This window comes from Monodelphis domestica, chromosome 4, assembly GCF_027887165.1.
Source record: "Monodelphis domestica isolate mMonDom1 chromosome 4, mMonDom1.pri, whole genome shotgun sequence".
Classification (NCBI taxonomy): domain Eukaryota; kingdom Metazoa; phylum Chordata; class Mammalia; order Didelphimorphia; family Didelphidae; genus Monodelphis; species Monodelphis domestica.
Window position 1 is genome coordinate 144,417,899 of NC_077230.1, and position 27,157 is coordinate 144,445,055.

Below are 27,157 nucleotides of genomic sequence, written 5' to 3' on the forward strand. Positions count from 1 at the left end.
TAAAATTAGCCAAGATAATACAATCTCATGTGAAATTATGTCAATAAGCAGCATATTATATACCCTTATAGGATAATGTTCTGAAACAATCTATTTTAAAATCTTTCCAAAAATTGATGTCACTTTCATTGGCTTGAACATTAAAGAATTCACCCCTCCCCTTCTATTTCCTATTCCTCTTGGCCCTGATAGTTTTTCTTTTTAAAATGGACATTTGCTTATCTCCATCCAGTCCTTCTTCCATCCTCTATGTTTCCTCAAGGATCACTGACAATAGTTCTTCCTCATGATGCTTTCAGGAGAATGAGTTGGTGTGCATTTTAATACCTAGTCATTTCTGAAATATCTACAGGAGTTTTCTCACCAAAGCACTATTTAACAGAACATTTTATGCCACATCCAGTGCTTTCCTATGCCATCATAACTAACAATCTCTCATTTCTGAAATTTATAGTTTCTATCAACCTATTTAGACCCTTGACAACCCCTATGGCATTATCGCTTTCTTTAATTACTTCATTAGCTGCCTCTTGGTCTTCCACTCCTCTCCAGTCCATAATAATCTTCACTGGTTTCAATAAATATATTGACTCCATCTCCCTAACTTACTTTCAATCAATTTCATGCATTCTCTAACCCAACTTAGCTGGATTACTAAAGCATTTTCCTGATTTTACCCTAAACTTTCCTGTCTCTAGACTTTAACTTAATTTTTCTCAAAAAAATAGTTCTGGCTCATAAGGAACTCATAATCTAAAGGAGGAGAGAGCATGTAAACAATTGTGCATAAACAAGCTATATATAGGACAATAGCAACAATCAACAAAAGGAAGGCACTAAATGGTCAAGAAAGGCTTCCTATAGAAAGTTGGATTTTGACTGGAACTTGGAAGAAGTCAAAAGGTAGTGATGATAAGTGAGACAGTCACTGAAAATGCCCAGAGTAGAATATGGAGAATTATGTCAGAAACAGCAAGCTTCTGGGGTTTACTGAATGCCCTGGACAGGGGTAGGGGAAGGACTGGCATAGTCAGACTCACACTTTAGGAAGATCACTGTGACAGCCGAATGGAGGATGGACTGGAGTGGGGAAAGACTTGTGGCAAGAAAATCATCCAGAAGATTACTGCAATAGTCCCAGAAAGCATGTGCTTTAAGTTGATTTCCCAGTGGCAAGAATAGTTATACATTGATCCATACATATGCTCCTGCTCAAACGCCTTTATTGTAAAAAGCCCACATCTGCAAGTTGGCTGGAATCAGATGCCCAGTATGCAAAGCTAACTGACCCACGTGGGGGTCAAAGCTACAAGCTTGACTTCATTAGCACAAAGCTCTAATCCACTATACTACCTCATGGAACAACAAAATCATCGGAGAAATAGTGACAAATGAAATATCAAAAGATCTGAATGGATTCAGTGTGATAAATTACTTATTAATGTATGCATAGCTATAAATGCATATCATTCTGTCCCTCCTCCAAGATGGCACTTTGTTATGTCACATGCAGATTGACAGCAGCCATAATTCCATACAATGAGACTTCATTGCATTGATTGATAAGATCCAATATTCATCTCTTGAAACTGATCAAACATCATATTGCATCAAACAGTATTACAATATGATCACATTGTATGTGGTGGATGCCAGGGCTAATCATCATATCAACTGTCTTCCATCTTAGACTTATCTATTAATAGTTGTGGCACATTGCTGCGTCCAAATTTTCCCTAAGAACTGAACTATCTAAATTAGGGAAAGTGATTGCTGCATATAAATCTGTTCATTTACTTATGCTTTCATGTGTGTGTGTCCATGTAAGCAAGCTTCATCACTACAGCTATGCCACCCTTAAGACTGTCACAAGAGTATATAAAAAGACCAGGACAAAAAAGAAAATATTTCAGATATATAAAACTCCAACATCTCTTATTTTTCTTCAACCAACAAGTATATTTGGAAGGGATATACGTATACACACACACATGCATATATATATTTATTTTTGAGAAATACATATATTTATATTTTAATAGAAATATAATATATATTTTAATACCTTGGAGTTTCAGAAATCCCCATGGAGGTTTTCTCCCCAAAGCACTGTTTCATAGAACTTCTTTTATCATCTGCTGACCTCATGCCTATATCAGCTGCAGATGGAAATAGGAAGAAAAATGATTCCGTTGTCACTCTTGGTTATTCACCAGACATGGAAAGTAGTGTGAGGGTGGGCTTGGGTGAATCAGACTCAACTTGGCACACTCTTGGTTGCCTTCCCAGGTGCAGTCAGTCCTGTACTACAGTAGCTTTTAAATTTTTGTATTTCAGAAACTGTCCTACCATTATTTATTTATTTTATAACTTATAGAAGACCCAATGGAATACCATCTGGATTCTGTGCAAAACTTAAAATATACATAATTAATACAACATGGCCAAATGCCGCTAACTAAAACATCCATCCAAATCCCCTACAATTCTCGTCCTATTAACCAGCCAGACAATGAGCACATAATCAGTCCTCAAGAAGAAAAGCATACAAGTTTCTTAAACCCTGGCATAAGCTACCAAATCTTCCTGATTTCATTTAAAGTACTTATTTGCTTTTCACTCAAAAGAGTTGAGGTTTTGTTTTTAGTTTGCTTTTTTTGTTTATGTATTGTCATAGGTATTGTAATGCTGGAAATTTCACTCTCTCCTCCACCAAATACATCTACTCCTAGCTTTGTTAACTTAGAAGAACTATTAAGTGTAGTGGATAATTATCTTATTTACATAAGCAAAACCCTAGATAGTTACCAATATTTATAGAATAATAACACAGCCATGAGAAGAGTAATGATTTATCTTTGCATAATTTTAATGGATTTTCTTATGCATTATCTTGTTTCATACTCTAAATAACCCTGTGAATGTGAAATATGAAGGAATTATTATGCCTACTTTATACATAAGGAAACTGAGGCTCAGAGGTCATGTGATTTGCCTAAAGTCACATGATTAACTTAAGTGTTACAATTGAGACCAGCACCCAGAATTGAAAATTCCTGGTCCAGAGTCTTTTCTATTCTCAAATACACAAATGGTTATATAATTCCATTAATGTGGATGTTCCCCCACAATGAGGGAAGCCATAATGGAGGCAAATCCATGTATGCATATTCCATATGACTCATTGATATTTTGTCATAAGAATCTACTACTGATTGGGTCACCTGGTTATTTTTAGGTTTAGCACTATTGTTCTCTATAATTCTGTTTAAGGTGCCACCCAGATCCATAGTTCACAACTTGTACACTATACCTTAGAGCCACCCAATAAACTCAGAATGACACTGGGGAATATTCCATTTTTTTTATTTTTAAGTTTATTCATTTGTTTCTTACACTTAAATACTCAATTAACTCCTTTACTTCCTCCCTTACCCCAATTAATTTTATAAAAAGTTATATGTAAATATAAAACTATGTCTTAATTTATTTCCATTTATCACTTCTTGTTTTTGTCTGGAGGTTGACATACACATCATTCTTCAAATAATATTTTTTGCTGCATATGATGTTTTCTTGGCCTGCTAGTTTTATTCTTCATAATTTCATGTAGATCTATTCATGTTTTTTCCTTTTTCTTTTTTTTAAACTTTTCTTTATTTATTTATTGAGTCAATTTAGAACATTATGCCTTGGTTACAAGAATCATATTATTTGCCTCCCTCCCCTCCCCTCCCCATTCCCAGAGCTGATGCACAATTTTACTAGGTATTACATGTGTCCTTGATCAAAACTTATTTCCATGTTGTTGGTGTTTGCATTAGGGTGTTCATTTAGAGTCTACATCCCCAACCATGTCCCCTTGACCCATGTAATTAAGCACTTGTTTTTCTTCTGTGTTTCTACTCCCACAGTTTTTCCTCTGAACACAGATAGTGTTCTTTCTCATAGATCCCTCCAAGTTGTTCTGGATCACTGCATTGCCACTAATGGAGAAGTCCATTACGTTTGATTGTACCACAGTGTATCAGTCTCTGTGTACAATGTTCTCCTGATTCTGCTCCTTTCACTCTGCATCACTTCCTGGAGGTCACTCCAGTTTCCATGGAATTCCTCCACTTTATTATTCCTTTGAGCACATTACTATTCCATCACCAACATATACCATTCCCCAATTGTTCAGCCATTCCCCAATTGAAGGGCATTCCCTTATTTTCCAATTTTTTGCCACAACAAAGAGTGTGGCTATGAATATTCTTGTACAAGTCTTTTTCCTTATTATCTCTTTGGGGTACAAACCCAGCAATGCTATGTATGGATCAAAGGGCAGACAGTCTTTTAGCACCCTTCGGGCATAGTTCCACATTGCCCTCCAGAATGCTTGGATCAATTTACAACTCCACAAGCAATGCATTAATGTCCCTACTTTGCCACATCCCCTCCAGCATTCATTAATTTCCTTTGCTGTCATGTTAGCCAAACTGCTAGGTGAGGTATTACCTCAGAGTTGTTTTGATTTGCATCTCTCTGATTATAAGAGATTTTGAACACTTTTTCATGTGCTTATTAATAGTTTTGATTTCTTTGGCTGAGAACTGCCTGTTCATGTCCCTTGCCCATTTATCAATTGGGGAATGGCTTGACTTTTTGTACAATTGATTTAGCTCTTTATAAATTTGAGTAATTAGACCTTTGTCAGAGGTTTTTGTTATGAAGATCGTTTCCCAATTTGTTGCTTCCCTTCTAATTTTGGTTGCATTGGTTTTGTTTGTACAAAACCTTTTTAATTTGATGTAATCAAAATTATTTATTTTTGCATTTTGTGGTTTTTTCTAAGTCTTGCTTGTTTTTAAAGTCTTTCCTTTCCCAAAGAGCTGACATATATACTATTCTGTGTTCACCTAATTTGTTTACAGTTCCCTTCTTAATATACAAGTCATTGACCCATTCTGAGTTTATCTTGGTGTAGGGTGTGAGATGTTGATCCAAACCTTCCAATTTTCCCAGCAGTTTTTATCAAATAGTGGATTTTTGTCCCCAAGCTGGGATATTTGGGCTTATCATCAACTGTCTTGCTGAGGTCACTTAGCCCAAGTCTATTTCACTGATCCTCCTTTCTGTCTCTTAGCCAGTACCAAATTGTTTTGATGACCACTGCTTTATTGTATACTTGGAGGTATGGGACTGCAATGACTCCTTCCTTCTCATTTTTTTTTCATGATTTCCCTGGATATCCTTGATCTTTTGTTCTTCCATATGAACTTTATGTTTTTTTTTAAATTCTTTAATAATTTTTTTGGTAGTTCAATGGGTATGGCACTAAATAAGTGAATTAATTTGGGTAGGATGGTAATTTTTATTATGTTTTCTCGTCCTACCCATGAGCAATCAATGTTCTTCCAATTGTTTAGATCTAGTTTTAATTGTGTGGAGAGTGTTTTGGAGTTGTGTTCATATAGTTCCTGTGTTTGTCTCGGCAGATAGATTTCTAGGTAATTTATATTGTCCAGGATGATTTTAAATGGAATTTCTCTTTCTAATTCTTTTTGCTGAGATGTGTTGGAAATATATATAAATGCTAATGACTTATGGGGGTTTATTTTGTATCCTGCAACTTCGCTAAATTTGTTGATTATTTTGACTAGATTTTTGGTTGATTCTCTAGGATTCTATAAGTAGACCATAATATCATTTGCAAAGAGTGATAGCTTGGTCTCCTCATTGCCTATTTTAATATCATCAATTTCTTTTTCTTCTCTAATTGCTACAGCTAGTGTTTCTAGTACGATGTTAAATAATAGAGGTCATAATGCACATCCTTGTTTCACTCCCTATCTTATTGGGAAGGCTTCTAGTTCATTCCCATTGCAGATGATGTTGCTGATGGTTTTAGATATATACTGTTTATTATTTTTAAGAAAGGCACTTCTATTCCTATGCTTTCTAGTGTTTTCAATAGGAATGAGTGTTGTATTTTGTCAAAGGCTTTTTCTGCATCAATTGAGATAACCATGTGATTTTTGTCAGTTTGCTTATTAGTAGTCAATTATGTGGATGGTTTTCCTAATATTGAACCATTCCTGGTATGAATCCTACCTGGTCATAATGAATAACCCCCATGATCACTTGCTGGAGTCTTTTTGCTAGTATCCTACTTAAGATTTTTGCATCTATGCTCATTAAAGAGATTGGTCTTTAGTTTTCTTTCTGTTTTTGACCTGCTTGGCTTTGGAATCAGTACCATATTTTTGTCAGAGAAGGAATTTGGTAGAACTCCTTCTTTGCTTATTGACTTTTTGTACAATTGATTTAGCGCTTTATAAATTTGAGTAATTAGACCTTTGTCAGAGGTTTTTATTATGAAGATCATTTTCCAATTTGTTGCTTCCCTTCTAATTTTGGAGATAGAAAAAATAGTTTGTATAATATTGAGATTAGTTGTTCTTTGAATGTTTGATAGGATTCATTTGTGAATACATCTAGAACTGGGGATTTTTTTTTTAGGGAATTCTTTGATGGCTTGTTCAATTTCTTTTTCTGATATGGGGTTGTTTAGGTAGTCTATTTCTTCCTCTGTTAGTCTAGGCAATTTATATTTTTGTCAATATTCATCCATATCACCTAGATTACCATATTTATTGCCATATAATTGGGCATAATCGTTTTTAATGATTGCCTTAATTTCCTCATCATTAGAGGCGAGGTCTCCCTTTTCAACTTAGATACTGTCAATTTGGTTTTCTTCTTTTCTTTTTTTAATTAGATTGACCAGTACTTTGTCTATTTTATTTGTTTTTTCAAAGTACCAGCTTCTAGTCATATTTATTAAATCAATAGTTCTTTGACTTTCAATTTTATTAATTTCTCCTTTGATTTTTAGGATCTCAAATTTAGTCTTCATCTGAGGATTTTTAATTTGTTTACTTTCCACTTGTTTAATTTGCATGTCCAATTCATTGTCCTCTGCCCTCTCTAATTTGTTAATATACAAACTCAAGAATATAAATTTCCCCCTTAGTACTGCTTTGGCTGCAGACCATAGATTTTGAAAGGATGTCTCATCACTATCATTTTCTTCAATGAAATTATTAATTGTTTCTATGATTTCTTCTTTAACCAGTTCTGGAGAATCGTATTGTTTAATTTCCAATTAATTTTTGATTTGCCTCTCCATGTACCCTTACTAATTATATGTTCATTGCATTGCAATCTGAGAAGGTTGCATTTATTATTTCTGCTCTTTTGCACTTCTTTGCAATATTTTTATGCCTTAGTACATTGTCAATCTTTGTCAATGGACCATATGCTGCTGAAAAGAAGGTGTATTTCTTTTTGTCCCTATTTATTTTTCTCCACATATCTACTAACTCTAATTTTTCTAAGATTTCATTCACTTCTTTTACCTATTTCTTATTTATTTTTTGGTTTAATTCATCTAGTTCTGATTGAGGAAGTTTCAGGTCTCCCACTAGTATAGTTTTTCTATCAATTTCATTCTTGAGCTCCACTAATTTCTCCTTTAGAAATTTGGATGCTATGCCATTTGGTGCATACATGTTGAGTACTGATATTTCCTCATTGTCTATACTACCTTTTATCAGAATGTAATTACCTTCCCTATTTCTTTTAGCTAGAATTATTCTTACTTTGACCTTGTCAGATATCATGATTGCAACTCCTACCTTCTTTTTATCAGTCAATGCCCAATAGATTTGGCTCCATTCTCTTACTTTTACCCCATGTGTGTCTGTCTTCCTCATCTGTGTTTCTTATAGACAGCATATGGTAGAGTTTTGGTTTCTAATCCCCTCTGCTATTTGCTTGTGTTTTATGGGTGAGTTCATTCCATTCACATTCAGAGTTATGATTACCAGCTGTGTATTTCCCAGCATTTTGATTTATACTTCTGATCCTGCCTTTTCTTCTTTCCCCACTTCCTTCTACACCACTGTTTTATTTTTAATCAGTGCCCCTAATTCCCACCCTTATTTTACTTCCCTTTCTACCCCCCCATCCCTTCTTATTCCCCTCTCATTTTCTTTACAGTCTTTTTAAACTACACCCCTCACCCTCTCTCTCCCTTGTACTGCTTCCCTCCCCACCAATCCGTTTATTACCCTTTTACTTCCCTATAGGGCGCAAATCAATTCTCTGCCCCAATGTATTTGATTGTTCTTCCCTCTTTGAGTCAATTTCAATGCATGTAAGAGTTGAGTATTTTCTATCTCCAACCTCTTTACCCTTCCAGTGTATTGATGTTCTCCCTCCTCCCGCCATGCGCTTCTTTGTGACATATAAATTTACCCCCTTTTGTTTCTTTTCCCATTTCTTTTAGTATTAACTTCTTTTTTACCTCTAGTTGTGTGTATACATATATATATATATATGTATACACACACAAATACATATGTATTTATGCTTACATATATCTATATAAATATTTATGTCTTGGCATTTCATCCTATACAATTTGTCATTGTTCCCTCTAAGTGTAATTCTTCTAGCTGTCCAGGTGATAATAACAGTTTTTAAGAGTTACCAATGACCTTTTTTCTTATAGGGATACATATCATTTTAACTTATTGGGTCTCTTAAATAAAAATTTTGGGGGTTTTTTGTTTTTCTTTTTTCCCTCTTGCTTAATTACCTTGTGATGATTTTCTTCAGTTCTGTGCTTGGTCATCCAATTTTCTGTTCAGGTCTGTTCTCTTCTTTAAAAATGCTTGGAATTCTTCTATTTTTTTAAATGTCCATACTTTCCCCTATAAGAATATAGTCAGTTTTGCTGGGTCGTCGATTCTTGGTTGTAGACCTAGTTCCCTTGCTTTCCAGGATATCATATTCCATGTCTTTTGATCCTTCAGTGTAGATGCAGCCAGATTCTCTGTTATCCTCACTGTGGTTCCATGGTATCTGAATGACTTCTTATTAGCAGCTTGTAATATTTTTTTCCTTAGTCTGATAGTTCTTGAATTTGGCTATAACATTCCTGGGTGTTGTCAGTTGGGGATTGAGTACAGGAGGTGATCTGTGGATTCTTTCAATCTCCACTTTTCCCTCTTGTTCTAGAATATTGGGGTAGTTTTCTTGGATAATTTCTTGTGGTATGATTTCCAGGATTTTTCTTTTGTCATGGTCTTCCAGTAGACCAATGATTCTTAAGTTGTCTCTCCTGGAATGATTTTCTAAATATTCTGTTTTGTGAAAGAGCTGCTTCATATTTTCCTCAATTTTTTCATTCTTTTGATTTTGTTTTATAGTATCCTGCTGCCTTGTGAAGTCGCTTGGTTCTAATTGTTGTATTCTGGTTCTTAAAGACTGGATTTCATCCCTGGCTTTTTGGTCATCTTTCTCCTTCTGGTCTGATTTTCTTTGGAGGTCATCTTTCATCATCTTTGCCTCCTCTTTCATCTCCTTTGCCTCATTTTCAAGCTGATTAATTTTGGCTTTCAAGACACTGTTTTCTGTTTCCAGATGACTTATCTTGCTTTTAAATTTGTCTTCAGTCTCTCTTAATTGTGTTTTGAATTGTATTTTGAATTCTTCTGAAGCTTGTATCCAATTTGTTAGTGTTTCTGATTTTTGCTTGGTGTTCCCCCATCCTTCTCTGTTCTGTTTTCTCTTTGTTCATTGCCTGCAGTGAAGTTGTCGATTGTAATTTCTTTTTTTCTTTTTTCTGTTGCATGCTCATATTTATCCCCTTCTTTAGTCCCTGCAATTGCCTGTGCCCTTGCTCCTTTCATTTTTTTGTTGGATCTGTGGGCTTTTCTGTCAGCCTTCACCCTTGGGAGCTTAGTCAGCAAATCTCTCAGCACAGTCTGTGGGGAGGGGTGTTGGAGCTTGAGCTTCCCTGCCCTCTGAAGGCTTTGATGGGATTAAGTCCAGTTGGGTTGAGCTGTATGTGTCCTAAGGCCAAAACCTCCCAAGGGGGTGGGGCAATATGGAGTGTCTCAGCTGCTGCAACTAGGCTGCCCCCTCTGCATTCTGTGCTCTGCGTTTCTTCTCCAACTGCTTCCCCACTACCTGTGTTCGATGCTCTGAGCTTGACACAGCTTTGCCCACAAGGTACTCCCTCCAGACCAGCACTCTTGCCCACCCAGGCATTCAAACTACCCTGGAGACTTAGCACTCTAGGTTGGGGGTGGGGCCTGGGACTTCCTTCTTCCTTCCCCTTAAACCTGGGTGTTTTCAAATAAAGGCTTTTTTTGGGGTGGGGGCATACCTTTTAAGTTGAGTCCTGCAGGAGGGTTCCTTGACTGTCTTGTTGTTAAGTTTGATTTTCAGTCCCCTAGGAGCATTAGTTTGTAATTGGTAAGGAAGGGTTTTCAGAGGTCTGATTTTTCGCTGCCTCTACGCCACCATCTGGACTCCACCTCATGTTTTTTCTTAATTAACCTCTTTATTTTTTCTTAACAGTGCAGTAGAATACCACCACAATCATATGCCACAACTTGCTTTCCCATTCCCCAATTGATGGGCATCCCCTTAATTTCCAGTTCTTCATCATTCCAAAGAGAGCTGCTATAAATATTTTAGAACAATATATAGGACCTTTTCCGTTTCCCCTTAACACAATAAATCCAATAGTGGTATTTCTGAGTGAAAAAGTATACACAGTTTTATAATTTGTTCGGTGCCATGGTAGATTGCTCTCCAAAATGAATGGATCAATTTAAAGTTTCACCAAGACTGCAAGTTGTGGAGAAGATGTCAGTAGAGGCCCTATCAACTATATTTAGCAACATTAGCTAACACTGTCACTTTTAAGTAGGTTCATACTTTGTTCATCAAGGAAACTCCAAGGTTCCATGGTGTTAGAAACCTAATCTGAGTTTTACTTATTGTACAGCTGAGAACAAACTAGAATGTGTAAACTTCTTCACATGCTTCAAGAACACTGAAAATACCAGAAAGTTAGAGTTAGTGTCTATTGATGGTCAATCCCAGAATGTCACTAATGCTCAAACATAGTATCTAACACCAGGAAACCATGGAGTTACCTTTATAAACAAAGTATAAGCCCACCTAAAAGTGGCAGTTTTAGTTAACATTGCTTCTTCAAGCTTAGTTTCAATATCTGCCAACTGTAGTCCACAATGGTAAAAAGTGGTACTCTTACTAGATGAAATTTTTTTAGGAACAGCGTAAAGTAGTATAATTGGAATTTAAAAAATAACTTTACAAATACAAGATGAGGTAACAGAAATCCATCTGAAAATGAGCTGAAGGTTTCAGTGGATTTCAAGTACAAATTGAGTCAACAGTATATTTTGAGAGTCAAAAAATGTTATTCTGAGCTCTATTAAGAAAAAATAGTATATGGAACCAGGAGGGTTTTGGTGTATTATACCCCAGACCCCCCCCCAAAAATGTATTTGTACATATTTTAAATTTTTAATATTTTTCCAATTACATCCAAAGAAATTTTACCATTCATTTTTTTTTTTATAAAAACCCTTACCTTCCGTCTTGGAGTCAATACTGTGTATTGGCTCCAAGGCAGAAGAGTGGTAAGGGCTGGGCAATGGGGGTCAAGTAACTTGCCCAGGGTCACACAGCTGGGAAGTGTCTGAGGCCGGATTTGAACCTAGGACCTCCCATCTCTAGGCTTGGCTCTCAATCCACTGAGCTACCCAGCTGCCCCCTACCATTCATTTTTTAAATTTTCAAATTCTGAATTTTCTCCTTCCTTCCCTTCCCTCACACCCCCCCCCCCTCATGCGACAGCAAGCAATAAAAAAAAAGTATTTGGATTACTGTATTTAGTTTTGGGTCCCACATTGTAGGAAAACTACTGACAAGTTGGAGATCAGTTAGAAAAATATAGTAAAAGGCCCTGACATTATGCCATATAAGGGTCAGTCAAAGGAAATGGGTATATTTAGCCTAAAGAAGAGAACCAAAAGAATGTGATAGTTGTCTTCAAGTATTTGAAGGACTAGAATATGAAATAGGTTTCAGTTTGTCTATTTGATCCCAGAAGACACAACTCATAGCAATTTGTGTGCAATCCAGAGATTAATTTAGGGGCATCTTAGAAGATAGGGAGTTCTTCCTTAGCCAGAGATCTTCAAACAGCGTGTTTGTGAGCACTGGTTGAGCATGTTGCAGAAAGCATTATTGTTCATTTATAAGTGCGATTAGTTGGCCTCAGGTTTACTTTCAAGTCTAAATTTCGGTTATTTTGTGAACATCGTTAGTCTCTAAAGCTCCTTAAGGCATCTGAAAGCTTGTTAAAAATACAAAAGAAGAATGAGTTTGTATATAAATCAGGTTTCCAGTCAGCAAAAAGAAAATGAGATTATTTGATTATTGAAGAGCCATCAATCATTGCTTATAAGCATTGATTAGTTATACTTTAAAACATTTATATATTTATTTGTTGTGGGTACATAAATGTATAAGATATAATTCCTGACCTCTAGGAACTTAAAGTCTAGTAGGGTAAAGAAAATATGTATATAAATAACAAAACAAACCAATAAGGTAAGTGTTGTGTCACACGAATACAAGGAAGGCTTCATGTAGGAGAAGATATTGGTGTCATATCTTTAACAGTAGGATTTTGATGAGGATGGAGAAAAGGAGCATTTCAAATGGGAGAAATGGCACGGAGCCTTGAAAGTATAAAAAAATGCTCAGGTGGCAGTAAACATACCAACTTGGCCAGAGCAGAACTGTATGAGAAATAGTGGGTAAGTAGGCTTGAAAAGCATGTCAAAACCAGATTGTGGAAGGCCTTTGTGGAGGAGTTTGTCAATTATTCTGTTTTCAATTTAAGATGATTAATGTGGCAATGCTGTGCAATATAAATTGAAATAGAGGAAAGGCTGAAGGCAGGGAAATTTCTTGAGAGAGAACTGCAAATGAAGGAGTATGGTGTAATGTGGGACTGAGCTAGGGAGGGAAGTAACAGCAGGAACGACAAGGCAGGCAGAGATCTATGTAAGAGAGATTGTGGGGGAAAATCTACGGGATTTAATGAGAAACTAATTGTTGGGCAAAGGAAGAAGGAAGAGTCATATGGTGATTACATCTGACACTCTGGTCTTCCTCCAATCTTCTCAAAGCTTCAGTACCTCCTCCACAGTTTTCTGTGCCTTTTTAATGCTTTTGAATGTGACTGTGGCTTCAGGGAAAAGAGGTGAGAATGATGAAGAAAGCACTGCCAATGGAGAAAGGTTGTTAAACATCTCTGTTATGGTAAACTTTTTCAGAAGGTTGTATGGAAGAAATTCGGTCTGTTTTACTAGGAGTGGCCAATGTGGACTAATTGCAAACATTTTTCAATTGATTCAATACTTCCGAAGATCTGTGCTTTCATCACGTAGATATTCTTCCTGATAATGTAGACTGCCACCACTTTATGTTTTAATAGATAGTCTTTGTGAGTTGTTGTAGCCAAAGAACTTTTTCTCCCAGTTGTGGAGATCCTGAAAGACAAATTTAGCTAGGCTGGTGGCCTTGACACAGAAAAGCAGCTTTGCCACAAGCCTAAAAATTTTTCCAGATAAGTAAGACCTGAAAGAGATTGGACTTTGCTGTCAAGCCTGTATGATCACCTTTAGCCATAGCAAGGCATCAGTATTGTAGTTGGACTTTGGTGGAAAATCTGAAATGAAGCCTTTGTTAACAATCAACAAATCAGCAGCATTAAGCAAACCATGGACATTTTAGAATATATTTCCAATAGCATAAATAAGTATGTGGAGACCCTTTTTTAATAATGCTGATGATAGAAGATGAGAGATGATTTGGTTACAAACAAGTAATATTATATACTCAATTCAACTAAACTTGAAAAAAACACCTTGAAATTCTAATACATATAAACACCAACTACATACAAAGGACTATGCTGAGATCAGAAGACAAAATCAAAATAGTTTCTCTGCTCAGTGCACTTACAATCAACTGCTAGGGCAGCAGTGTAGGAATGGGTAGAAATGCCATGTACATGACAGTTAATCTGGGGAATTTAGAGGAATAAAGGGGCACTATCAAATGGGGGTAGGGGGGACGAGTTGGAAAGTTGTCGCCTGAACTAGCTTTGAAGGAAGATAAAGATTCCTAAGAAAGGAAGGTGAGGCCAGAGCATATTTCAGATATGGGGATGGATTGTATGAATGTATAGAAATGAGCGATGTGGTAGTGCAGAATAAAGCAAATACCTTCTATCTTAATGAATCAACCATGTGTTCATTTGTTTTGTTTCACAGTGCTCATTAGCTGAAAGAGCATATTCTTTTGGATGGTTGGGGCAAGTCAATGGAAAACAACACTGCTATAAAAGAAAGATCATTGATAAAACTTTTTTAAGAGAAAAAAGCAGATGGATTCTAGTAATATACTTTGGCTAGAACAAAGAATACATGAAAGGGAATAATGTGAAGTAAGTCTAGAAAATTAGGTAGAAGTCAGATGGTAGAAGGCCTTACATGCCAAGCTAAGACACTAATATTGTTTTCTAGAAGCAATAAGGAGTCACTGAAATTTTTCAGTGACAAAGTGACAGACCGTACTTGTTGTTTCTGAAGATTATTTTTTGCAACTTTGCAAAGAAAGAGTTGGAGAGAGGAGAGAGGAGAAACAAGGAACACTAATTGGGTGAAAAGTAATAAGTTTCTTGTGGTGACTGAGTGATTATAGAGAAAAGGATGGATAATCTTGTGGAAGTGAAATGAATAATAATGGCGATAGATTGGAAATGGGGAGTGAGGAAATAGAAACTTTTTTAGGATAATTCCAAAATTACAACTGGTGGGATCATTAGGATGATTTTTTCAACAGAAATAGAAAACCTTGGAAAAGGAGTGAAAGATAATGAGTTCCATTTTGGACACATTGAATTCGAAATGTTGACAGTACATTCACATGGAAGTCATTCAGGAGGCAACTGATGTGCAAAACTGGAATTTGGGGAAGAAATTAGGGCCAGATAACATAGTTGTGGTAGGTGTCATCTGTGTATGGTAATTGAACTCATGGAAGCTAATTAGCTCATCAATAGAGGATGTAAAGACAAAGGGGACCCAGGGAAAACTCTTATGGAACATCTATGCTTAGAGAGTAGAACATGGATAATCATTCAGCAGATGAGATTAAGAAAAAAAATGGTCAGCTAGACAGGAAAAAGAGAAGGCTGAAGCTTTGTGGAAACCAATGGAAGAGAGTCTGGGAGAAGAGGGTGTCCAGGGGCAGGGGGTCTACTAGTGTCAAAAATTCTAGAGATGTTAGGAAGGTTGAGGATTGGGGAAATTATGTGATTTATGGATTAGGAGGCCACTGGTAACCTCTGAAAGAGCAATTTTTGGCACTGTGATAGGAATACAAGTTAGAATGAAAAGAGATAAGGAGTAAATTCAGGATAAAAAGCTAAAGGTAACTACTGTAGATGATTCTTTTTATATTAAATAAGTGTAAAGACCATAATAATATATTACTATTTTTTTTGTTGTTAACCTGCCTTGGACTTAAGTTGACTTGCAGAATAGCTTTATCTTTATTATAATGATGTTATATTTTATTATAAAGGCTTAATAGTTATCTCAGCAAAATAAAGGTACTCCTGAGCATAGACCCATCTCTTAAATGAGGAGAAGTTAAAAAAGAATGCTTTTAACAAACTTGCTTATCTTGCATTAAACCCTAAATAATTGACTCTAGCTGAATGCTTAACACAGAATTAAGTACTCACAGAACTAGCAGTGAGTACATCTTCAGGAAGTCAGTAAACATTGCCTACTATGTGCCAAGCAAAGGGATACAAAAATTTTTTTTAAAGATATTCTTTGCCTTCAAGAGGCTTATGATTTAAAAAAGGAAGACAACACAAAAAAGAAAGCTGAAAATGGCAGGACAAAGGGACTGGAGAAGGAAAAGAGGGACAGAAAGTGGTGATGAGGTAGAGTACCAAGGCTAATAGAATCTTGAGAGTAATGAGATTTTCCTCAGAATGAGCTTCCTAGGGCACATTACCACTCATAAGGTTTTTTTTGTGCCAGTTTCAAGATATCCAAGTCTTCCTTATCTGGAATTCTGCCAAATATTTGATAACTGGGTCTATGGAACTGTATTAGGATATACAGGATATCCCAAAAGCCTTAGTCCAGTTTTAAGCTAGTGAATTTTAAGCTAGTTTTAATCTAGCTTAAAACCACTCTAGGACTTCTGGTTCACCCTGTATAAATGAAAGGATATGTACTGTTCAATCTCAAAGGTAGCATATTCTAGCTCAAAGAATAAAGTTCTAACTCAAAGATAGGAATTCTCATGTCTAAATGGGCTATATCATCTTAATTTTATTCAGCTAACTCGAGGTACCACATGTTGGAAATTTTTTCTGGTCATATAGCTACAGGCCAAAGAATAATTTTCTCTCTGTGGCTATTTCATTTAGTGCAACATCTGAAGTTTCATTAAGAGCAATCTTCACTGAGAGTTTTTTCTCTACTATATATTATTTGCACTAAGAAACAACTAGACCAAAAACTGGATTTAATTTGAAGAAGTGGCTCAAAACTATGAAATAAATTTAGTTTTATATGTAACCTTCAGGCATTGTGTTATGATCTTACAAAGAATAACAATAAGGCAAATCTTCAAATTTTGAATGTCAAAGGGACAATAGCTAATAAATTGACATCTACAAGCTTCCAAAGTAAATTTCTAAATACAATACAGTTTTGCATACATGGAAAACCTTCATAATTCTTTGCTAAAATAGACATTCACTTAAAAAACGAAACTTAATATAAAGATAAAGTATACAAGTTGTTTCTGAATGCAGCAGACTGATGTTAGAGAGCTAATGAGAAATTTAAGTCCACAGAATAGTTAAGGTACACAGATGCCTACAGTCCAAGTGAATAGTGGAATGTTTCATGAAAGCTTGTCATCTATAAAAAATACTCCTACTGAACTTCTTTTCTACTATTCTTTTTTCCTTTTCTTCCTATCAGAATTGGGTATCACACAGCAGAATGGGATTGATCAGCCTTTTGATACAAGGCCAAGCAATAAAAATAACAATAAATAGCTAGTGTTTATATAGCACCTACTATAAGCACCATGCACTGCACTAAATACTTTAGTATTTTATGTGATCTTCATAACTCATTTGATCTTCAAAACAATCCTGTGAGGTAGAAGTTTTATAAATTTTATTTTACAAATGAGGAAACTGAGTCAAAAAGAGGTTAAGTGACTTGCCCAACATCACTCAGGTTTGAAATCATATCTTCCTGACTTTAGCACTTTGCCTACTGAACCACCTGAGAGTGAATTTAAAAACAAAAACAAAACTAATTTATATGATCCTGAGATCTATTATGGTAGGGATGACCATGAGAAGACATTCATAGAGGATGAATCAAATTTGAAGAGATCAATTTGGGGACTGGAATTGTATGAACAGCACATGATAAGTTTGAAATAAAATTCAAAGGTCAAAAGATGAGATCGGGAGATGAAGCAAATGACAAACAAGGCAAAACCAGCAAATAATAATGAGTGACTAACCTAGTAAGATGATAAGGGCCTTATTTAACAGTTGCAGAACTAGGCTATTAAATCCCAAACCTGTATCCCACCTTCTATGAGAAATCTTCACTAACCTCTCTTAATTTCAGTGCTTTCCCTCTTTAAATTCCTATTTATCTTGCATATAGTTTTTATATAGATTTCTTTACATGTTTTCTCCTCCATTAGATTGTAAGTCCTTGATGCACTGAATTTATATCTTTTTATATTTCCAGTACTTAGCACTGTCTTGAACACCGTGATTACTTTATAAATGTTTACTAATTGATTGAAGTCCAAACCTGAAATATTGAGAGAGTATCTAGCATCTGCAACTACCACAAAGAGGCTGGGTCCCTGAAGTCCAGGTCCCACTACAAATGGAATACAAGGCATAAAGTCTAGCCAGTCAACAGCAAGATTTATTTGGAACTGAGCCAAACCAGACTTAAAGTAGGGATTCTTATGTCTGTTTGTCCTAAGGTCAACATGGATCATAATGTCAAGTAGTGCTCAATTTATAGGTGCCAAATCAAGAAGCAACAAATGGTAACTTACCAAAAATATAACTATATGGCCTTTGGGAAGGATTTTCCAAAATCAGCAGGTCTTGGTGAAATAGGAAGCCTTAATATCCTTCTTTCTCTCATCTGTCCTGGATTTCCTCTTCCTTCCCATCCTCCAAATTTCTTTTGTCTACTCTGATTTTCTCTCATCCTTCCTTTCTCTATCTTTAACTCTTTCTTTACCATTCTATTGTTACCCCCTTTTTAGCATTGCTTTTTGAGTGATGGCACATTAGGAATATTTATTAAATGTCTACTGCCATGCTGAGTACTAATCCTGAGAGAAATGCCAAATTTAGGTAAAATAACAGCCTCTGCTTTTATTGTATTTTGCCTAGTAAGGAGAGGGCAAAAATATAACTACAATAATTTCACATGCAGGCTAAGTATATCACAGAAATGCAAAATAGTGACATGTCTAAGAGTGACAGTTACAGTCCATGAGAAATGAGAGAGGAGATAATATTTGATTTAGGCTTTCAGTCATGGACAGGAATTAAATTGAGACAGAAAGGAAAAGCCCACAAAGACAAGCACAGTGAGTGCTTAATAAATACTTGATAATTAATAAATTGCAGATTACCTTGGGTGGTCCAGCAAAGACTCTGGGTTTGAACATGGGAATTAAGCCAATGGGAAGTCATTCTAGGAAAAGGTATAGAGGACCAAAAATCTTAAATTTAGTCTGAAAACAGATCATATCATGCTGAATAAAGACTATTAGTTAAGAATAAGACCCCAAATATCTGTTTAGGCAGGCTAAGGTCTGGTATGTGGTCAGGATCAGGTGGTCCTTCATTAGACAGTGGCAATATAAATTACCATAAAATGGGATTAGGAGTCAGGAGCTAGAGTCATTCATAGAACTGAGGGATATGATTAGTAGAGGATCCATTCACTTGGGAGAACAAGGAAGAAATTCGCTATTGTTAAAATGGACATGGAGGTACTCAGGAACTAGAGAAAATAACAGGAACCTAGTTACTAGAAATTAGAATATCAAAGTCAGGTTGGGACCTGTTTCAATCCTTAGTCAAAATGCAACTTGCCTGAAGTCCCAAAATGTTAGGGACAAAATTGATCCCAGGATATGAGGTAGGCCAGACTTACAGGTGAAGATTAGGTGGCTCTCACTTCAAAATATATAGAGATGTAGGAGCAGGGAACAAAAATCATGACAAGGTCTCCAATTTCCCTTTCTGTTTTAAATTCTATGAGCAAAAGACCCTTCTCTCTCTCCCTTTCCCCACATCCCACCATTATTTCTTTATTTTTTATCTGATCATAATATGAAAAACAAATGACAGCTATTATATCTTATATAAATTTGATTCATTATATTTTTACATTTGATGTCCTTTGCTTTACATTCTAAAGTTGGATGTGCTGATAATTTTGTAGCTTTCCTTTTTTAAATTGATTGTTCTCTTTGGGTTAGTGATCCTTCACAGGGAAGTAAATGTTACTCTTTCATGTTTTAAAGCATCAGATAAGAAGATCATGGATTTAGAAGGGAAAAGGACCTCCCAGGCCAATTGGGCTGACCCATACATTTCACAGATAAGGGAGCCAAAGCCCAGGTAGCTTTGGTCCCTTGACAAGACTTCCACAAGTATTAAGCATCAGACACAGAATTCAAATCTAGAACCACAGGAAAACTGAAGTCTGAGAGATTGTGATGTGCCTAAGGTAACTTGGGTAACAAATGGCCAAAGTGCTTTTTCCCATTGTATTACATCACTTTAGGCATGGAGACTTTTTGGAAATGGAATGTTCCAATGGAAGTGAATACTGGGATTCTTTGTGGTGCTCAAAATGATACAAAATGGTCACTGTAGAAACACTTTAGAAAAGATCACATAAAAACAGTGATTCATATCATTTAGTTAACATTTTACACACTCCAGCTTAATTTATATCACATGATCTTATATTTTATTATATTTTACTTTATACATTCTATGTACCTATGTTTTGTTTTCTCGGTAAGCTATTTGATTAAGGAACTATAATTAAGAATTATTTCACTGGAGGCAAAAACAGTTGGAGGACCTGGAGGAGATAGAAGAGGCAATATAGTGATATTATGAGAGATAATGGCCCATTGCCATGAGAGACTCTCCTTGTATTGCCATGGCTATTGGGGGAAATGATGGGCTGTGGGTGAGCAGTGTCATCACAAGAGCATCCTGAGGGTGGCAGCCTGGGTTCTGGCTGGGGAGAGAGGTCAAACAGCAAGCCTATCAGCAGAGGCTTGGGGTAAGGCGATGGCAGTCTCTGACTGTCCCCAAATGAAGCATGCTTCCTCCCTGATTCTACCTACCCTTCACTGTACCCCAGTAATAGCTTTGGTCGGTTGAGGACAGGAACTGCATATCTAGTTCTTCTCTCTGGCAACTCCCATAATAGACTGAATGGGAGGCTGCTTGTTATATTGAAATAATTAGTGGATTGAGAGTCATGTTTAAGCCTGGCTTCCAATAACAGCACTGCTGAGAATCATCTTCACCCTCTGTGTGCCCCTGAAATTGGGCTACTAGCTGTTCATTGGTTTAAATAATTCTTAAGCTCATTACTTGATCACATGGCTCTGTGAATTTATATGGTGTCTATTTGCATTGTTCCTGCCCTGCTCCTCTCCCAACCCCCAATGCCTGGAGTGCCCTAGCTCCTCACTTCCTTTATTAAAATCCTTCATTATCTTCCTTAAAAGTCCATCTTAGGAGCCAATTGAAATGTGAGGTCTTTCTTGATCCATTATGGTTAATATCCTCAAATTATCTAGTGTCCCCAAAAGCCTTAGTGAAGTAAATATTTTTTAAACTGCTCTCACAGTAACAGCAATAATTTATGATGATCAACTATGAATGACTCAACTATTATCAGCAATGCAAGGATCCAGAACAACTCCATGAAAAAAGTGATCCACCATGAGAGAAGGAACTGATGGAATCTGAATGTAGGTTGAAGCGTATCAAATTTCACCATATATCCCTCATGAATTTTATTCTTATATATGGGATCTGTGTCTTATTTTACAACATGAAAAACATGGAAATATTTGTGAATGAAAGCACGCATATAATCTTTGTCATATTACCTGTCACCTTAAGGAGGGAAGAAGGGAGTGAGTGAGCGAGGAGAACATGGATTGGAAAATGCCCCAAAAATGATTATTAAAAATTGTATTTACTTGTAACTGGGGAAAATATAATGAAAACTAAATTGCATTAAGCCTTTGGGGACACCACATATTTATTATCTTTGTACATGCTATGTTCCCCCTCTCCTCCCAAAAAGATAAAAATTTAAAGTCAGTAAATGTTTCGTTTCTGGTGCTATATTCCTAGAGTTTTGGTGCTTCATACACAGTAAGTGCTTAATAAGTGTTTCTTGAATGGAAGTGAAATAGCTGCAACTCTGGGCACCTCACTTCATCTCTCTGAATCTTAGTTTTTTTCACCTGTGCAAAGGAGAGGATTAGATTAAGTTGACCTCAGAACTCCTCTCTTCTTCTGACATTGAAGAAGAAGCTCATAAGTATTTATCACAGGTTCATAGATTTAGAAGTAGAAGGGGCCTTAGACACTGTGTAGTCTAGTGTAGGGTGTGTAGTCCATCCCTCCCCTCACAATTTTTAGATGAGAAAATGTGAAGTTAGGTGGCTTGCCCAGATCTGCTGGCCAATAACTATCTGAGACAGAATTAGAACTCCGGTCTTCCTGAATTCAGGTCCAGTATCCTATCTACTCTTCTAGGCTGATTTTGGTTGTGCTGAGGAATAATAAATACCTATGTATAAAGTCTTAGCAGCCTTTGCTTTGAATCTGTTCTAGAAAATGATGTTTTAAACAATTATTACTCACTACTTTCGAGGTCTTTTTTAAAGCCTGCGGTTTGTTAATTTAGCATGGTCCATTCATCCCAGTTCTATCAAGTGCCCCTCAATCTTCTCATCTCTTTATATACTTTAGTCTTGTGGTCATAAACTTCCACAGTTACTTGGGAAAATAAGTCTGACATTTTCTTGTTATAATTCATGGCAAGCAAAATAAGCCTTAAAATAGGGTTACAACATAAAGCCCCAGGGGATTTATTTTGGGGAAGAAACAGTGGCCAAGAAAGAGACTTCTAAAATCTGACTGTTTTTTAGGAAACAATATATACACGTCAGCTTGCTTTTGCTGGGGACAAGGTACCCGCAATGCTCTTAATTCTGTGTAACTGAATTATCTTAAGTTATTACAATTATAAATTAAGCAGCCAAAGCTCAGAAATTTGAAAAAACAGATATGGTCAAACAGTACACAGCCGACTTTATACAGAACTATTACTAAACTTCCTTCAGAAACCACTTGATTAGAAAAAAAGTATTCTGCACTTATCAGTTCATTGGTTGTGTGAATTTTTGTCTTCACATTTCCACATGCATTTTTTTTCTCTGTGAAAAGGAAATGAAGCTTTGTTTCTGAATCTACCTTTCTTATTAATAATCAGTGATCACCGCATACCAGCAAAGCCATCCATCGTTATGACAAATTTGCTCTCAACCTTCTCAGGCTACCTGGGTGCATCTGGTTTCCTTCTTCCTTGGGGAAGAGATCCCATGTGTGAGTTCCACAAACCACCTGCATCACTCCAAGCATCATTATCAATACTGGGATGAACTGCAGCTGTGATATGCTGAAGCCTCAGCAACACTAACAGGAACAGTAATCTCTCATATTTGTTTCACTCTTCCTCCTTGGGAATTTTAAATTTTATTATGGGGCTCTCTAACTTTACAGGAGCTAAAGGGTTACTAGATAAAACAACCTGAGTTTATAACCAAAAGAAATCTGTGCATCTAAGCAAATAAATGCACTCCCTTTGTTGTCTGGTATGCAATTAGATGCACTTGGAATAAAAGGTAACTTAAATCAAACTCTGTCTCAGGGACAAGTATACACTATTCTAAAATAGGGAGTGTAAAATGTTATTTTTCAACTCATTACCAATGGAAATTTCACAGGTAATTTCTCAGTGCTGATGTTGGCTAATTATTAGCTACTATACCATGCCTCCCATTCTAAGTGACTATCTCCTGGCAGAAAGACACAGTTAGGAATGTTTTGTTTTTTATGTCCTTGGAATTTTTATCAGAATTGAAGAGCCAGACTGAGCCAAAGTTGGAAGAATCCTGAAGCTAGGCAAAAAGTGACACAATTAACGGAACCATTAATTGGGGCTGCTACATGATTAATTTGAGAAAAATAGAAAGGAATGGACTGACTTCTCTTCTAGTCACAGTTGGATGCAGTGCACTAAGAGTAATCCTGTAAATTACATTTTAAATCTTCAGCATATTCTAAGCAGATAAAATAGTGGCATGATTGACCAAACTCCTTTTAAAAGTACACATATTACGATGCATCATAGTTATAAACAGATGGTATTTGGCCTCCTTCCTATTCTCAACATTTGGAATTTCTAAACTATGTGAATTAAACAATAATATTTTATAAACATACAAGGGATTTTGCTCACTGCTTTGTTAACATAGAAATTATACAATGCTGACATTTATTTAAATTTTAAAAAGTAAACAACAGTGTGCATTGAAATAAAGCAAACTAAAATCAACAGAGAGAAGTATGTTCTGTGAGCACATTACCTACCCTGGCACTGGCCTTTTTAAGGGAAGACATAATGGGATGAAGTACAAATTGTAGCTTAGACAGTCTGATCCTTTGTGCTCTAAAGGCTCATTTAACACCTCTCTGTAAACAACGGATATTTATACCATAATTGGCTATTTGACCATCAGTGTTCATTTACTATGTAACCTGCTATTATGGAGTTAAAAGACGTCCCCCTTCATTGGCTCCTCAGCGTTCAGAGTAGTGAAAGTGTGCCCACAGTTTCAGTATGCCTAGACAAACTGGATTCAGTCTGACACTTGCACTCAGGATGAAAAATATTTTCAGGGTACCAATATTTTGTTGGCATTATTACTAGGAAGATATCAGTTCTTCAAACAGAATGCCATTTGCTCATAGTCTTTTTTTTTTTTAATTCCCAATTTAACCCTTTTGGGGCATTTTGTAAGGGAGACAGACACATCTGCTTGGTTTGCTGTGCAAAATATGAGACACTTGATTTTCAAACAGTATTCCCAGATTTGCAAAGATGTTCTGTGATGAATAAATAATGCATCAGATATTTTAATCAGTTTTATGATTTTTGAAAGGACTAATTATCATTGTTTACTGACATTTCTTTGCAAGTGCAATTCCTTCATACTCTGGTTCTCAAGGTTAGGCTCAGCTCTGGCCCCCTCCTCAACCTTTAATTTGCTCTCAAACTTTTCTCACATTTTATGCAAACACCAACACCTCTTCAGAATTTGAACCTATAGGGTGCAAGATTTTTTAAGCCCTAAGGGAAAATCCCAAATGGTGAGCTATTCACTGAAGGGTAAAAAAATCCTGCTCTGCTTTTGCCTAAGCGCTCACATAGCTTTAACATATATAATGTTTAGTGGGTCATTGGTGTGAACTTTTGTTAGCTAAATTGTTTTTCTTTAATTATTTAAAAATAAGCCAAATGGCTGGATAGTTAAGATTAAAATAACTCAGTGGACACCCAAATACAAACTACCCCTGTACACTAGCTTCCTAATACTCTATTACCAAATATACACGTAAAGAAAAATGGTCACACTAGTTGATTTTTTTTCATTAATTCATAAGTTGTTTAAAGCTACACTAAACATGTCTTCTAAAGTTATTCTAAATGTATCAAATAGCATAAGTGGGCAACAAATCAAGGTAATTACTATAAATATTCTCTTCAAATACTGCCCAATCTCTTTTTCCTGACCCATAACTCTACCCCACTCCTCAGGGCCCAGGCTAGCAATTCCAAGACGAAACTTGTTTTATAATCCGATATAAATGACAAGGTTAAGAAAGGAAGTGTGCTTTAAATTTTTTTAATTACACATCAGAATCTTTTAAAACTCTGCAACGGTTAGATCCTTACGCTAGTTTTCAGTGATAAGAAAGAGGTATTTTAAAATGTCAGGGTAGATTCCCTTGCAGAACCTTCAGCAGCCTGCCCACCCACCCAAGTCCCCTCCTCCCAGTTCACCAGAAAGCAGTAGACTGAATGCTGTAATGCCTAAATTTGCATAGACAGAACAGCTTCTTTGTATACCCCCACTAAAGCTGAAGACGGGCAAAAATAGGCATCCAAGTGAAATAAAATTACTAACTGCGTGGAAAACAAAAGAAAAAAAAATACTTTACACTACGCAATAGGCTGAGCAACCTTCCGGGATACCGAAAGTGGGCTCTTAAAACTACAACCAAAAAAAAAATTAGCAAAGGTAAAAGTGGAGATCTACGCCAGCTGGGCGCGCGTCTGTATATATTTGTGTGCTTCGTGTGCGCTCGCCAGAGTTCCGCGCGGCGAGCCCGGCTGGCTGAAGCCCGCTACCAGCAGCTGGATGGGGCGTCGCCCAGTCCGCCCTCCTAATTCTTCGGCCTTCAGCCCAACCCTACCTAACGCAGAAGGCCGCCCAAAGGCAGAATTTTTCACCTTAAAAAAAAAAAAAAGCAAAATATCTCTCTCTCACGCCACCCCCATCCCCATAGTGATCTCACTAACACTTTCTAATGGGGGAACAACTTTTTTTTTTCCCGTGGCCATCACGAGTGGAAGGCGAGTAGCGTGTACTACCCACCTTCCCTGGACCCTCCATAGGTCTTTAACCTCTGCTGGGTCTAGTGTTAGGGGTGGGTGCTGCGGACACTGGGAAGGAATGAAATGAAAGCGGGGAATCCAGACAGCGGGAGGCTGCTGCAGCTGAAAGAGAAGCCGCTATTGCGGAAACAGAGACCCACGTTTACCGCAACTGGTCCCTAAATCCACCCACCCTCTTTCCCGTCCCCAGCGCTCCGTCCGGCTTCCCTAGTAAGGCACCAACCTGCACACTTCCCGCGGATACCCTGCTGTGCCACTTCTGTCTTCCCCTCCCAGAAAGACTGACGCATCCCCGCCCCCCGCCTGGCTCGCTCCTTCCCTCTCCTACTACACTTGGAAAAGCGGAGCCCCCAGGAAAATGCCCAGACGCGCCTGTCCCCGCACTGAGCTAGTCACACGTTTACGCGCGCTCTTGGTTATCCCTTGGAGGTTTTCGGTAACTTTGTTGCCGTATTCCCGAAAGGGGTGGGGGAGATATATACACTTCTCAAACTTGGCCTTTGAGAGGTCAAATTGAAAAGGATTCCCTCTTTCCGCCATCGCGCGAGTTTTTCATCCCCAGGAAACTTGCTCATTTTTTTTTAAAAGATTTTTTAAAGCTAAGCATTTAAGAGGCAAAAAACTCAAAGGAAGGAAGGGGCTAGCTCAAGGCCCCTCCCCTCCGCCCCCACTTCTCATCAGCGCCTCCCTCTTGGGTGGTATGGCCGGGCGATTACTGCGGGACTTGTCACCCCAAGTATCCTGATCCTGGGAATTAGCTGTCAAGGGACACACTAGGAATATGGGAGAACACACAGGGGATATGGGAGACTGAAAGAAGGCGCGTGGGGTGGGGGGAGGGGGGGGGATGAAGAGAGGAGAAGGGAGGGGAGGGAAAAAGAGGTAGAGAGCCACAGACCCGGAATCCTTAATTACAGATTAAAGGCAAAGAAAACCCTGCACCACATTTTCCATGTGTCAGCTGACGGACGCTACAAAAAGAAACAGAATGCTGGGGAAAAAAAAAAAACCCAGTCTCCTCTCTTCTATTTTCTCTCAGTGTCTTTTTATAATGTGTGCAAATGTAAAATGCATTAGATAGTGACTGTGGGTAGGTGGTGCCCCGGGCCAAATTGCAGCTGCACGCTCCATCGTGTAGGAGGACAGTTTGCTGATGTACCCAGGGGTCTAGGGAACCTCTCTCTCAAAAAAAAAAAGGCTATTAATACTCTGCTCAACCACATTTTGTTTTAAGAAATTATTACTCATAAAATATTTTTAAGTTTAAAATTAAGTGCTTAAACTGTAGCAATTCATTATATTTTCCAATCAATTCCCCTCCATCC

General features: G+C 37.1%; 1 long non-coding RNA gene across 1 annotated transcript in view; it reads right to left on the minus strand.

The window, feature by feature from the left end:
- LOC130453692 (uncharacterized) overlaps positions 1–26,146 on the minus strand; it is a 142,989-nt gene extending 116,843 nt beyond the window's left edge. The window contains exons 1-2 of the long non-coding RNA XR_008911186.1: positions 26,056–26,146; positions 2,066–2,159 (exon numbers count right to left, since the gene is read on the minus strand). This is a non-coding gene — a long non-coding RNA (uncharacterized LOC130453692). The remainder of the gene's footprint in view (positions 1–2,065; positions 2,160–26,055) is intronic.
- Between the last annotated feature and the right edge of the window lie 1,011 nt (positions 26,147–27,157).